The sequence below is a fragment of the Thunnus maccoyii genome, unplaced genomic scaffold, assembly GCF_910596095.1.
Source record: "Thunnus maccoyii unplaced genomic scaffold, fThuMac1.1, whole genome shotgun sequence".
Lineage (NCBI taxonomy): Eukaryota > Metazoa > Chordata > Actinopteri > Scombriformes > Scombridae > Thunnus > Thunnus maccoyii.
The window spans coordinates 2325258-2340579 of NW_024757900.1; the positions used below are offsets into that span (position 1 = coordinate 2325258).

The following is a 15322-nucleotide window of genomic DNA, read 5'->3' on the forward strand; positions in this document are numbered from 1 at the left end:
CCACTGAGCCTCTACCATTGTAACATCGTGTTTTAAAAGCCCCCCCATTGTCTGTCCATCTTTTGCATGGATTAAATTATTTATTGTACTTACAGTAATGCAACGACTGTAGTTGTTGTCAACTCAAGTACTTCACGTGGTTCACTGTCTCTCCTCGGCTCCGCCGAGAGTACACACACTAACATATGCAAGGATCAATCAGCCACACCCGCGGTGAAACAGAGAAGAGAAGAGAAACTTAGTGCATCCATTAATGACAGCAAAATGCAGTAATTTATCCCACTCAATATCATTGTCCATTACGATGTTTCACTGTGGACATCGTCATATGCCAATTCTGTAGACATCACCCAACCCTAGTATACAGGTACATTTTCTTTTTCAGATATGAAAGGTCACTATATAATAAAGCTTACTTGGGTATTTAAAAATTACTACAAAATTAGTTTCACATTCATTGTCTATGAAGCAGCTCCAGACTTTATTCCGGATGGCATCAAAAATTTGAGTCTCACGTCTCTGGTTTGTGGCCTTGGGAGAAAGTAGTTCATGTTCACAAATATCAGAAGTGGGATGACATGTGCAAGTCACAAGCAAGTCTCAAGTCTTAATCTTAAAGGCTCAAGCAAGTCCTAAGTCACTGTGTTTAGACTCAAGTTGGTTCGGTTCATACCTTGTTTTTTTTTTTTGTTTTGTTTTTTTAATAGATTGACTTTAAATTAATTAACTAAGAAAACAAAAATAAATAATCTGATCTAACATATTTTCCAGGATCTAGTGTTCATAATTTTGTATTTTATGCAGTATTAATGTTTGTGGATATGTTGTATGACTTCTGTCACCAGGTTGTGCCTTTGAGTAAGGTGAGAGTTTTGAAGCAGAAGTAGTAGAAGAAGAGGAACTTCCTTCAGTTGCAGTAGTTAGCACAAAGCTAGTGGGTTTCAACAGCAGCAAAAATATGCTGGTGGACTGTAAGCTACATATCACGCTTTGTTGTAGTTGTAAAGTGCACAAATAGAAAAACTCCAAGTTATACTACAGCCCAGCATCGGCCTTAGTCTCTGCCTGCAACACATGACTATTTTGGTATATTTACTAGCCAAATGGAAAATCTACCCACATTTGGCGCTTGCGCAACGAAACAGTATTCTATCTGATGATTACTTTTTTCTGCCGTGGATTGTGTAGACTAATACATCCATTCATTTAGAACACTGAAATTGTTCAAACGTCAAGCATCATCAAGGAAAAATACCATCTTGTTTGCCTGATCTTGAAGGATTGCATTTGTCACACAATTGACTGGAGAGAGGGAGAGACCATTCTGCTGTAGTTGAGTTACATTGACTTTGAACTCGTGAGGGACCTCAAAGAGAATAATGAAGCTCTGTCATGAAAAGCTGTCAATTCATATGCTTTCTTGTCTAAATCAGAAATGGTCTGGTAATATTAAGCTCAACTCAAGCTCAGCGCAGGTATGGGAAAATGCTTTCAACAAGCTTTCAGCTCAATCCTGTCTTGCATCATTTTCTAGGTCCTGCTAGACAAAAGCTACATTAGAAGTCACCCTATCATGTCTCAAAAAGTTAACTGTTCATGCTCAATATCTACAATAATGCAAATGGGCGATTCAGCCAAATAAAAACTGTCAAGTCTTTTCTTGTCATCTGCCTCAAGTCAAAAGACTGGACACAGGTCGCAAGTCCTCAAATTTGTGACTTGTATCCAGTCATGAGACTTGAGTCCCCCACCCCTGACAAATATTGACTGAACTTTCCTTGGCCATGGAAATAGGGGCTAAATTCAAAAACAGGAGCTAAAGTCCTTCCAGAAACAAACAAATAAGCTAATACATTATCAGTATTAACATACAGATGTGAATCTGCATGCTAAAAAAAGTCTAAAGTTCATATGGCAGATTGAAAGTCACCCACTTCCTTTCAGAATTCCAACGATGGCTGTGATCCTCTGCAATGAGCCTCAGCAAGCCTTGTCCTGAGAATACAAAAATAGAAAATATGTATCATGCTCTTAGAAGTGCCGACACACCCTAACCCTAACCCTAACCCTAACCACACCAACAGGTGGCAATGTTGTTGCCTGTATTTTTTTCAATGTACACACAATGTCAACTTTGCCTCCTACCCTCACAGCAATGGCAGAGGGGAGCCATGAGGATGCAGCTCTAAAGGAGTGCTGTTTGCCGCTTGAACAGAAATTGAGCATGATCAAGCCTAGCCTCTTTTAGTGCAGGGACATTAAGGGTTTAAAAAGGTCTGAAATTAGGGTTGGGGCCAGATCAAGCTGTTCTTTAAATGTGATCAACAAAATCTTAAAACCATTTGTAAAACTGACTAATATCCTGTGTTGGGATGCTTAATTTAGAGTGATGTAGTAGTCTCTACATTTGGAACCAGTTAAAACTCTGGTGCAGTATTTTTCACAAGCCTTAGGCAAGAGAGTGATTTTCAGTTTTTGACTTGCAATACAGTGATTGAATTATGCAGAATATACAGCTTAAAACAAAAGAACAACAAACAACAAATATACACATTATATGTAAAATAACATGATTAATTGCTATCATCAATACAGTGAAAATTCTCAAAATTACTGATCATCTAGCCTATCGATAGAAACTGAAATCTTGGTGCAGATGGCCAAAATTAGTACATAATTATGTATGGATTTCTTAACTGTGAATATATAGTTTATTTACATAGCAGTCAAAGTATGCATATCCATGCTTCACTGACACGCAGGGTTGGGAGAAAATAGACTTGAAGCTTAAAAAGAAGAGAGCAGCAGAATAGCAGGTCCATCTCCTGTGCAGCATATGTGCTAGGGCTGTCACTTTTTCCCAAAATAAAGTTTGAATGAATTCACAGTGCTATGGAATTAATTCAAATTATACAGAACATCAGCGTTATGTAACTTATAGGCAAAAAAAAAGGAAGTTAGGCGAGGTTGTGTAGCTGCTGGTGCTCTGATTCTTTAGCCTTGCTTGAGTGAGAAGCTAACAGGTGACCCCATTTGTTGTTGTGTTAATGTTATTGTAAAGTAGTTGCTTCATACAAAGTTGGCAAACAGCCTTATCTTTATTGATAATTTTGCCATTGATAGAGTAAAATCCAAAATGTTTACACACAGCGCTTCTGAGGTGCCTTAGTGTTGACATGATCCGAGTTTCCTCCAGTTTTCATCGTGCTCTCTCTACCTAGCCCAATGTCATGCAATAGTTCCAGCGTGATAGTGCAGTTTAGCCACTGATCTATATAATGAGTGAGCTAGTGCACACACCTGGTAAACAGACAGTAGGCCTCGGTCACGCAGTGTAGCACCCAGAAGCAGTTCCTTAAACTCCACTTGGCTTTCCCCTGGCTGAGAACGCCCTCCTGCAGGGTGGTGAGGCTGGGTATGACCATGGGGATGTTGAGGCCTGGAGCCTTTCAATAACCATGCAGGCCATATGTAAGGCTGTGCCTGGGAAAACCATGCCAGCGATGCAAAACAATTCAGGAAGAGGCTGGGGGAAGCAAAGTTCAAATAGTAATTATCATGATTAAAATACTTATTTTATCAATAAATTTGTGACATATTGATATACTAACATTACATTAAAACATAAATATTTTGAGGTATTCTATTATTTTCTAAGTGTATTACAACTGTATTTCTAACCCGAACTACGGATTGTTTCAGCTTTTGCCATCTGGTAAACGGTACCGCGGCCTAAAAGTCCGGACCAGCAGGCTCCGAGACAGTTTTTTCCACTAGACAACCAGGCTCATGAAAAATGAACACTAATTGCCTATCTGCACATTACACACACACTCACACAGCAGTTTACACACACTACACTATACATATCACTACCACACTATAACTCTTACTGCATTGTGTTTCTTTTTTAAATGCTATATGGCTGTTACTGTGCTGCTATATTGCTATTTGATTGTTATTATTGTTAGTTATTGCTGCTGCAAAGTCGAGGAACACACACACCAACACTAACTTAGTTGGTAGGCAGCAGGTTACTGGTGACGTTTTACTAGCAGTAAATGGGAGCAGCTGGGCGGTCTAATGTTTCTTTAATTAATAGTATTAGTAACTTAGCTAACTGGCTAAACTTATTAACACTAGCATACTAGCTTACACTCAAAGTCTTTCTCAGGTCACAACTTGCCACAGTTTTTATTTATTTACACAGGACAGAATTGGAGCTTAAACATGTAATTTGTCAACTGACAAATGTAACTTATTTAACATTACTATGATGATATGAGATTCTGATTCAAGGCTAACCTTAATGGCTTCATCAGGACTGGCATAACGTTATGTTATCTGACGCCACACAGACTTGCTTAGTGCATACAAAAAGTAATGCTAATGTTAGCACTACTGATTCCACATACATTTTAAAATTCTAACTTAGCATTGCTATCTTACTTTCCTTTTCTGCTGCCCTTGGTGTTACCTCAACTCATGACAAGTTCAGTTCATATCTCTCTTTATATGAAACTTCACATGAAGAAGAACAAAATGATTAAGTTACTTTACCTTTAGTGAAAGCTGAATGTGAATCATCATCCTCAAATCAACAGGCTTGGTGAATGATTTGCGTGACGTTATCTAGAGAAATTGTCTCTCTGTAGTCTCTGCGCTTCAGACAGAGGTGAACAAAGTGTGCGTATACTCAAACAGTTGAATGTTGCGCAGTCATTGGATGAATCACGCCGGGAGGACCCACCCCCAGAACTGAAACAATATCATTGGTCAAGATCATCTCCCCACGGCATGATTCATCCAATGATTGTACAACATTCATTTGAATCTGCGCGCATTTTCTTGATCTGTCTGAGGCACAGATAGAGACATTTTCTATGTTTAAATTTATATGTTTTTTTCAACAATTTTACGGTCTTACATCCATGTCTTACATCCCTTCACCCCCATATTACTCATATTATCAAAGCTCAAGCCTTGCTTGAACTGTTGAGTCCTAGCATCAAATCCTAGTCTTTCATACATCTCTCACCTATTGCTAAAAAAAACCCCCCAAAAACATTTGTAAACCGTTGTAAAGCTTTACTCATATTGAGGTCCCTCTTTATTCACCTTATATTGTCTCTGCTTTTTGCTCTTTGTTCACTTCGACCTGTAGAAATGTTGGAGTGACCTAATGATTTCAGGGAGCAGTAGGACTGCAATGAGGGCTTTGAATTTAGTTGAACATAGACTGACTGTTTGGGTCTTAATATTTAGAGAAGAAAAATTAGATCTACAAATGATTGCACCTTTAAAAGGAAAAAACTCATGGATGGTACATATGCAATTTCAAGTTGTGGTCTAACGTAATGTATTGGGAGACAGCTTGCAACATTTTTAAAGTGGATTTACAGCCTTTATTATAGCTACCTTCAGTTTTTGAAATGAAATTACTTATCTTTTTTAAAATAAGCATGTTGCACATGTCAATATGTATGATAACAAAAAACAAGTCGTCAGCCCTCACAAATAAGTGTGTATTACTTTTTTAATGATGCACAGCAGCAAAATACAGACACGTTTCTAGCACTAGGCTTTCCTCAGTGTTACTGACACAATTATGGGTGTGACCCCTATATATATATATATATATATATATATATATATATATATATATATATATAATATATTGAGTGATCTACTCTATATATCACACATGTGATAGTAACAGCAAAATAAGTGACCGATAGATTTACATGCTATGCTAACGAAAAAAATGTAGACCAATCATGTGCAAAACCTCCATAGATAATGCAAATACATATAAATAAGAAAATTAGTAACAAGAAATCTATCTAATAAGTAATGGTAAGAAAACAGCCAAATAAGTGCTCGATTTACACACTAAATATTCTGTGACTGCAACACTCAGATAAGAGACCAATAGGTTTATACAAAAAATGCAAAACCTCCATAGAGCATACAAATGCATAGACATCAATAATACACATATTCATAAAAAAACAAGACACCAGAGTTCACACAATGCTGATGAAGCCTATAACTGCCAGATAAATCTCTCATATTTGCCATTATATAGATGTTTTGATCTTATGTCGGTGGCAACATTCTTGTGCTGGTTAGATGAATGCATACTGTGCATGCTCTAAGGGCAGAGCATGCGATCCAGACTTCCGCTGTCTGAGTGACAAGCTTCCAGTTAGTTCTCGGCTAACTTGAATGGGGACAAAATAATTTAATTATGTGGCTCTTCTAGACTTTCAAATGTTTGGACCAAACGGATCAAATTCTGATGGTGAAACAACTCATTTTGCGGGGGTTGCGTGATGCTCAAAAAACAGACAAAATTCCCATAGTTGGGCTTTAACTGTATGAATACATGATATTTTTGAAGGTATATCAACTGTGTACAATCTGTAACAATGATTGCATTGATTGATCCAACTATACTTAGAAGAGCCCTTGCTTGTGGGTTGTCTTGTTGAACTGCGGAGTGGCTGAGGCCATGCAGTGAGGGTTCATGTTCAGGATAGTTGAAAGGCTCCTACAGTGCTTAAAAAGGCATGGTTGGTCCTACCTGTCTCAGTACCGCTGTTAACCCCTCTTCATATAACTGCTAAGCTAAATACAAGCCCTACTCTACTGCTAGGAGTTGGCAGACCACTATACCAACATCTGTGATTTATTCATGTCTACATTATTACAAACAGGCAAGGGACATAATTGTCAATGTCAATCATTAAGAGATCTTTCAGTCTCAACAACCAGGATAGGACATAGGATACAACAAACACACATCTCATGACCAATATGCTGTGCATCAAGACCACAATATATGAAAAAATTCCCTCTGAAGAAGAGTTTCAGATGGATATATTGGATAGTTAATTGTAATTACTGTCAAATACTATTTATATACAGTAAATCCCATACATTAATTGTAAAAGTCTGTAGATATATTGGATAGTTGCTTGTAATTACTTTCAAATAATGTTTATATAAAGTAATGATCATTAAAATTATGTTTTTGTAAGCCATTTTCACATGATCCTATTTTTTGAACAGTATAAAAGCAATATTTACCTGGAATTTACTGTAAATAGATGAGATAATCACATACAATTAAAGCCTAAAACTCTCAAGATACCATTAATGGGTGTTAAAGGAGGGTAATTTGAATATAACTTTACATAACGTTTTTGTGTTTTACATCCAGAAATATGTGCTTTGAAGTGACATTCTTAAGGATAAATTGGATAATTCTATGAATTTACAAAAGAATACTGTATAAAACAAGCCTTTATTTAAATTAGGTAATTTTAAGGTATTGCTTCAATGTTTTTCTTTTTTTGTGCAGATTTATACATTCTAGCAATATTTTATAATGAATTTTTCTTTTTATTTTACAACAGTTGGACTGCAAAAATGCAGATTATCTCTACAGTAAATATCTGTATTTTTTTTTTTTTAATTCTCTGTAGAATAACAAAAGGATTTTTTACTATTATTTGACGCTGTTTGGCAACTTTTGCTGCTGACTTTTTATGTTGTTGTTTTTTTTTTTACTATTTTTTAATTTATTTTATTTTATTTTTTTTACATTTTTTTTTTACATTAAATTTAAAGTTTTGCTGTAAAAAAACAAAAAGTTGCCTTAATTTTACATTCAGTAATAGGATGTGTATTTTTTGTAGTTTTACATAGGATTCAGTGTAATTTAACATTCAAGACCATTAAGTAATTGAATAATCCTGTTAAAAAAAACTGTAATATTCCATTATTTTAATTATAGATTACAGCCTTTAATTTATGGTGAATATTTTTAATAAAAATAATTTACTGTGTTTTTATGGCATTTACACTTAATGTAGAAATAACATAACAAAAAAAAACTGTAAAATAATACAGTAAATTTCTTTGAAATAACTTTTTTTTTTTTTACTACCAAAAGCATCCTCTGTCACATGGCGCTCCTGATGTTTTTCATTTTATGCTATCCACACAAACGATACATCACATGAATCCTGAGATGCCACAGATTCCAGCAATATAACTCCTATCACTGTCCAACCAAAACTCACTATTTTTCTTCGTACGTACTTCGTAATTTACAAACTTCAGTTAGTAAATTTACTAACAACAAATTGTGTTTTACCTTGCTGTAGTCTGGTCTCATAAAATCACTAGTTATAGCTACTCCAATGTCTCTTGGTCATTTTGAGTTGGTTCCAGCCATTTTTTATTTATGAAGAAGGAATTACAGTAAGTGATATTTTTAGCCAAGTCATGACCCGCCCTACTCTGCCTCTGATTGGTTTGACCCTGATATTTTTATCCTAACCCTAACTAATCTCACTCCTCATGCCTAAAATTAACCAACCCAACCAACCAAGGCACCGAGTACTAGCCAATCAGAGGCAGAGTAGGGCGAATCATGCCTTCGCCATAAAGGGAATAATAATTTGGTTTACAGTAAGCCTGCTTGCTAGTCTTCGATGCGAACACACGGTCTCTGTCTCCATCTAGTGACATGTAAATGAAACTAAATGAGTTTTACAGTATGGCACCTGAGAAGTCAGTTATAACTCAATATTCTACTTTTTTATGAATGATATATTGGGTTAGCAGGGCTCATCGGCTTCTTTTCCAACTTTCTTTTCAGCGAAAGTAGCGTCTCATGTTTTATTCTTGAGACATGTTGCAGTGCAGATGCCGTTGCATAAAATTAATTACTACACCATGTGACCATTTACGAGATCAGGCTAAATTAGAGTTATACCAAAAGGCTATGGGAGGACTTGAGTAGATTTATTATTATACAAGTTTTTCTCTTCTCTTCTACCAGACAATGCAGGGCTTCCTCCAGACAGAATAGCGACCCTGCGTGTGTCTACATTGAAATGACATAAACCATAGCCTATGTTCTCTTACAGGTTTTTTTTTTTTTTTTTTTGTACAATGTTTGATAAATCTCGGCCAATATATCAGGTCTGGACTTGGATTTGATTTCTCTTACTGACTGAGTTGTCTTGTTTATTGTCCTCTATTCACCAAAGTGCACATTAATATTGCCAACATCTCTGCTGTGAATACTGACATCTGATATGTCTGTTTTTAATTCTTAATTCAAGGAATGGTCACTCCAAATGCCACTTTCCCGCTCTCTGGATCCTTTGATCCATTTGTGTTCTGTAAATATGAACTCCGTCCTTGTTGCAGATGAGACTTAACTTCCTTGACTATATCTCCTAATTTCTATCTTTTGTTATTATTCAGTGTGCATAGATCGACTTCAGGTTCTGAGATCATCCATGATGGTACAACTGATCAAGAGACTTGAGGGCACACATTAATATTAATAATATAAATTTCCCCCGCCTTAGATCTTCACTTATTTCCAAAGTGTCTTCTTACTTCTGATTTAAGAGAGACGATTGAATTTCTGTCTAATTGCGCTATCAGCTGGGTGGCGCCGCTGTCGAATTGGACATCGCGCGCTATCAGCTGGGTGGCAGCGCTGTTGACTGGGTCGCGCGTGCTGCTGCGTCGCTTCATCTAGAGATTCAAGGTCTCGCGTATTTTCTCCGCGTGACGCGCGTGGTTCTCAGCAGAAATAGACAGGGAAAACGAGAAAGATAGGGCCAGTGGCAGAAGCGCCGCAGCAGACACGCTCCCAGTGTGGACGCTGCAAGCGTGAGAGACGCAGCACTTCAGCGACACACGCGCTGCTCACGCATCCAGTGTATCCCAGGCGTAAGGCAGGCTTAGCCCGAGCAGTTAACTGCGCATACACGTGTTCCTGTGTGCGTCTGTGTGTGTGTGTGTGTGTGTGTGTGTGTGTGCCTAAATTACAGAAATGTGAGTTGATTAATTATTTACTTCTACCCTGTTGACTGTTTTTATTTATCCATGGTAATTAATGATGTAAATTTGAAACTCATATTTGTTATAGCCCTGCAACTTTAAATGAGAGTAATAACAAACAATAAATAAATGGCTTTTTTGTCCTATTTTTTTCAAGGTGAATGATGAGTTCTTGAGGATCACCACAAAGCCTTGCACTCCCGTCCAACAACTGTCCACTCCCAGGGGTCACTGTGACAAGGCACGGGGACGTTTCCCGTCACAACCAGCCTGGGGGAAACCCTGGTACGCGGTGACGTCCGGGGAGACACTGGGGGCTCAGGTGGAGGGGGTACCAGCTGGCGGACCGCAGCATCCCACAGCAGCTCCACCATGACCAGCATGCCATCGGTGTCGCTGAGGTGCACCTGAAAAACAGTCAAACAGCAGACTTCAATCACATGTGTTTATCTGACATCTGACAAAACAAAACTCTTCCATGTTACATATCACAACAACAAAGTATGCTGTACTTACACCGTCGTGGCACCACAGCTCCAACCGATGCAGAGAAAGGTCCTCTGCCACAGACACATATGGGAGACCTGACAGAGAAGTGAAACATGATTACTTCTTCTAATCTTTAAACCTGTATTAACCATTTGTGTTAAAATTTACAGTATATTGATTACGGCTGCACATGACCAAAACTTTACATACCCATGCGTGCTGTGACACGGTGGTACTCCTAACGCAGCAGGTCCTGCAGGCCCGGATCAGTGTTGATGCGTGGAGGGAAGTCCAGCACAAACACCTACAGAGAAAAAAGTACATTACAATTATGTCCTTAAAATAAGCATTTGCTTAATAGATGTACCATTTAGGACCAAGCAAATACTGACAGTAACTTTTCACAAAAATATACACACCTTGGGCCAGAGGCTGCAGACAGTGGTCAGGAGAGCACCAAAGTCCAACGCTGCCTCACCAATGGTCCTGCTGGCAGTGAGGTTGTTGCTCGGGGCACACACACAGACCACGTCCAGGGTCCACGGGAGGGAAGCATGCATCACCTCTGTCCTCAGGTCAGCTGCCGCTCCACCTGGAACAGAGAGAAAAGAAAAAGACAGAGATCCCTGTGGCATACTTACAAAGCCGTCCACGATGGCCCGCAGGTGAGAGTCTCCAACGACGAACACCAGCTGCAACAGAGACAGTGCGTTAGAACAAAGACACCAACCATGACTCCATACACTCATCACTGTCTTCTGAATAAAAAAAGACAAATACCTGCTGGTCCGGACGCTGTGCTGGAGTGACGAACTTGATGGGACGGTGGGTCACCTCCGAAGTTCGCCATCTCCGCACACGATGGCGGTAACCAGTACCGCGCCCTGTTAGAACGTTGATCATGGTAAAGAATGTCAACCCATGCCTAGCAAATCGATACATTTTATTGAAACATTTCAAAAATACATTATACATACGAGCAACAAACTCGGGGATGGGTGGCCCAGGGGTCCAAGACTGCCGCTCCGCAATCCTCCGCTTGGCCGCCTGAGCACGACGGTGGGACTTCGTACGGGGCATCTGCAATGAAGAATGACTTTTTATTAAACCTTAACACAGAAAGCATTGCAGCCTGTGCCAATGATACTCACCAGGCAGAGGTCACCAAACAGTTTTACATCAGAATTTCATATTCTTGTTAAGAGTCTCGGTCTGAACACATTTTCAGGCCCATATTTAGTGACAGTCATAGCGCCACCTACTGGCAACAGGAAGTATCATGCGTCGTTCTTTGTTGTATTACTCCTAGGAAATTTGGCCGATGCACCTGAAATTGACTCGGCTAAGATGTAAGACCTTGGTGATGCTACATTTAGCAGGTCATGATCCATGACCAAACGCCGTTGCCATGGCGACACATCCTTCGCCATGAAATACGATGCTGTATTTTAGGGACAAGGGATGGGAGTACGGTCACAAAACTTGGCACACATGTCTGGAGCGACACCAGTTAAAATCCTGGATAGGTCATTTGCATAGACGTGACAATATGGCTCAACAGCGCCCCCTTGAAAATTTCAAAATTGTAACCCCGCCTTCCAGATTAACGTAGAAAAATGAAATTCGGGAGATTTATGTATCATGTCAAGACGCACAAAAAAGCCTCTTAAAGCCATATTGTAAGTCCTACAGGAAGTCGGCTATCTTGATAAAAGTGGTCATTTTTCACGTTTTTTTGGCCATTTCGCATACCTTGTATTTTAACGAACTCCTCCTACAGAATTCGTTGTAACGACTTCAAAATCAGTGTGTGTCATCTACAGTAGTGTGTGATCAAAAGTTATCAAAAGATTTAGTTATCATTGAAGCGTGTGGCCGTGGCGTGGCGTTGAGTTTTGATGTTTCGCCATGACAGAGGAAGTTGCTATAACTCTAGTGAACATGGTCGGATCTGCCTGAAACTTGACATTTGAGAACAGTCCAGGCCTGAACACGTCTACATGATAATATTCAGTCAGTGATGCAAATTGGCTCCATAGCACCCCCTACGACATTTCAATGCAGCAGATCCAGCAGCAGGCAGAATAGGTGATTGAGGAAGTGACGTTAATCTCCCCTTGCACTGTCTGAAAACAGCCCATGTCTGGGTACATCTACATGCCCGTGACAGAAGCCCTTCACCAGCACCGCGCCCCGAAATACGCAAGGACGCGAGGGCCCGATCATCGCTGCTTGCAGCTTCAATTATTAGGGCCTGAGCCCAAAGGGCGAAGACCCTATTGTTTTTCGTGCGTTTGTTTCATTATTATTATTAGGGCCTGAGCCCAAAGGGCGAAGACCCTATTGTTTTTCGTGTGTTTGTTTCTTTATTATTAGGGCCTGAGCCCAAAGGGCGAAGACCCTATTGTTTTTCGTGCGTTTGTTTCTTTCTTCTTCTTTATTATTACGCCACTTTAACTCTAAATTTGACCCCCTAAACATGCTCAAAAACTCACCAAATTTGGCACGCACATCAGGAATGGTAAAAAATTTGATAAAATGTAAAAATTAAACCCCAAAGTGCCAAAATGTGCTCGAGAGCGCCACCTATGTATCTAAAACGGCCACCACGGCCCGTAGGAATGTCGTAGAGAGATCGAACCAAAACTCAATTATTCGTCTCATCAAGACCTACAAATCATACGCTGACACCCCTGACCTAAATCCAACAGGAAATCTGCAATGTCAATTTCAAAATACGATTTTTTGCCAATTTTGGACCTTGAATAAATGCTATCTCCTCCTAGGGCGTTAATGGTATCGGCTTCAAACTTTAATACATGACTTATCACACTGTGTTGAGCAAAAGTTATTAAAAACTTTGTAATAACTCGAACGGTTTTGATTTAGTAAGCCCTGAAAGTTGGAGTGCGACATTACACCTTACAATGTAAACCAATGGGGAGGCAAATTCTGGGCATGGACTTTGTGCCAAACTGGGGCATCTGGCGTCTAAACTATAAGTCCCACCACTTTCAAACCTGTATCAATGGATTCGCGACGAAAATTCCTACAAAAAAATGATATTTTTATGTAGGATTTGGCCAAAGTTATGGGATTTATGAGGATATTTCACAAGAAGATCACTTTGAAATCTTTCCTTCCAACTGTGAGGGAGAGAGAGAGAATGGGAGGGGGGGGATGGGTAAAGTAAACATCTACTGCCTGTGACAGAAGCCCTTGGACTGCACCACACTCCAGTTACTTAATGCTTCTACATATCTGACAGCAGTGTTCAATCCTTACTTTTTTTCAAGGAGTACATGTGCTCCTAAATGACAGAAATTAGGAGCATACATATAACTTTAGGAGCACACTGAAAAATGTTCAAGTAAGAGTTTCTTAAAGAAAACAATTCATTACATACATATTTACAATTTATCACATACATATTTAAACTCTCTGTGTGTGTGTGTGTGTGTGTGTGTGTGTGTGTGTGTGTGTGTGTGTGTGTGTATGTAAATCACAATTTGCTGTTTTTAGGGGTGCTTGATTATGGCAAAAATTATAATCACAATCATTTTTGTTCAATATTGAGATCATGATTATTTAACATGATTACTTTTTGCCTGTCATCTTCTCCAATTGCTGTTGTTCATACATGCACATATTTTTTCTAACTTGGCTGAGGAGACTATTACATATGTAATCATATATTGTAGTAATGATTAAGAAAAACTATAGCCTATATGAGGGAAAAACTCAGGAAGGCTGGAGTTCCGGAGCTCCGTATTAAAACTGTAATGGACCTGCCATGAGGGTGGAGCAAACTCCATTTCCAAGGATGCTTTGCGATTTTCACACCTCAGCAGGGAGCAGTCAACATCGGTCCCTCATTGGCGGAGACGCTCCTGCACAGCGGAGCGTCCTGAGGACGCAGCCATGACATCACCACCCCTTTATAAGCGAGCACGCCCAAACTACACGTCTTTCCCATGTCACTGAGCTAGGGTTAACTCCTATTCCCCTGTGAGTTAGCTTGACTACCCCACGAACATGTTTTCCCCTCATCGAAGACTCCCCTCGTCGGACGAGACGAGACTTTGCCCGTGTTCACCCGAACACATTCCTGGACCCGAGAGAGACCGCTGCTGCAACCAGCGTCCTCAAATTCCCCCGAGAAAGAGGAAATGAAGTTACTTCGGGATAACGTGGACCGGCTCTGCCCTGCGCGTCTTCGCCGAGTCGTCTTTGCTGTTCTCTCCGCCACTCCACTCAGAGCCAGCTGCCGTGTTTTCGCCGACGTGCGAGAACGGCACCGTCTGCCTCCGAGCCAAGAACAAAGATGGACATTAAGACGGACTACACACACACACAACCTGCGCACTTTCTGAAGCGACCAAGTAAGAGGCATAAGTCTGGGCATAGGCAGTGTTAGTTGTGTGTTCTTTTCAGCATCAGTTGCTGTTGTTTAGCATTTAGCCTTTTTAGCTTTATTGCTATTGTTCTTGTTGTGTGAGTTGACGGACCGCCGAGTCCATTTTTCTCTGCTTTACTCTGAGGAGTATTTTAAGTTTGCTGCCTGTTAGTTGTGTTCACCACGCTAGACTATTTTGTGTTTTTCCCGGTCGGGACTACTGCTACTTTTGTGCCACCGTGAGTGAGAAAGTAAATTGATTTGTCGATCAGAAACCAGACAACGTACGTTACAGACTGCCGTCCGTACGTGCGCTCTCTGTGGACAAAAGAGCCGCTTCTCTCCCTCTCACGATCGCTTTCCCTCCATCCTCTCTTGCTACTAACACACACACACACACACACACACACACACATATATATACATATATACATACATACATACACGCATTCCCCTGCAAGTGTCCAACTCTGTGCAAAGCTGTTTGTGTTTTGTTTGGTAGAATTAGATTTTAGAATAGCTGTTTATTGAATGAAGTATTTGTTAACTGTTAATTTTGCTAAG

At 39.7% G+C, this 15322-nt stretch overlaps 1 pseudogene; it reads right to left on the reverse strand.

The window, feature by feature from the left end:
• Positions 1 to 772: 772 nt before the first annotated feature.
• On the reverse strand, positions 773 to 14186 carry LOC121893584 (annotated as a pseudogene).
• Between the last annotated feature and the right edge of the window lie 1136 nt (positions 14187 to 15322).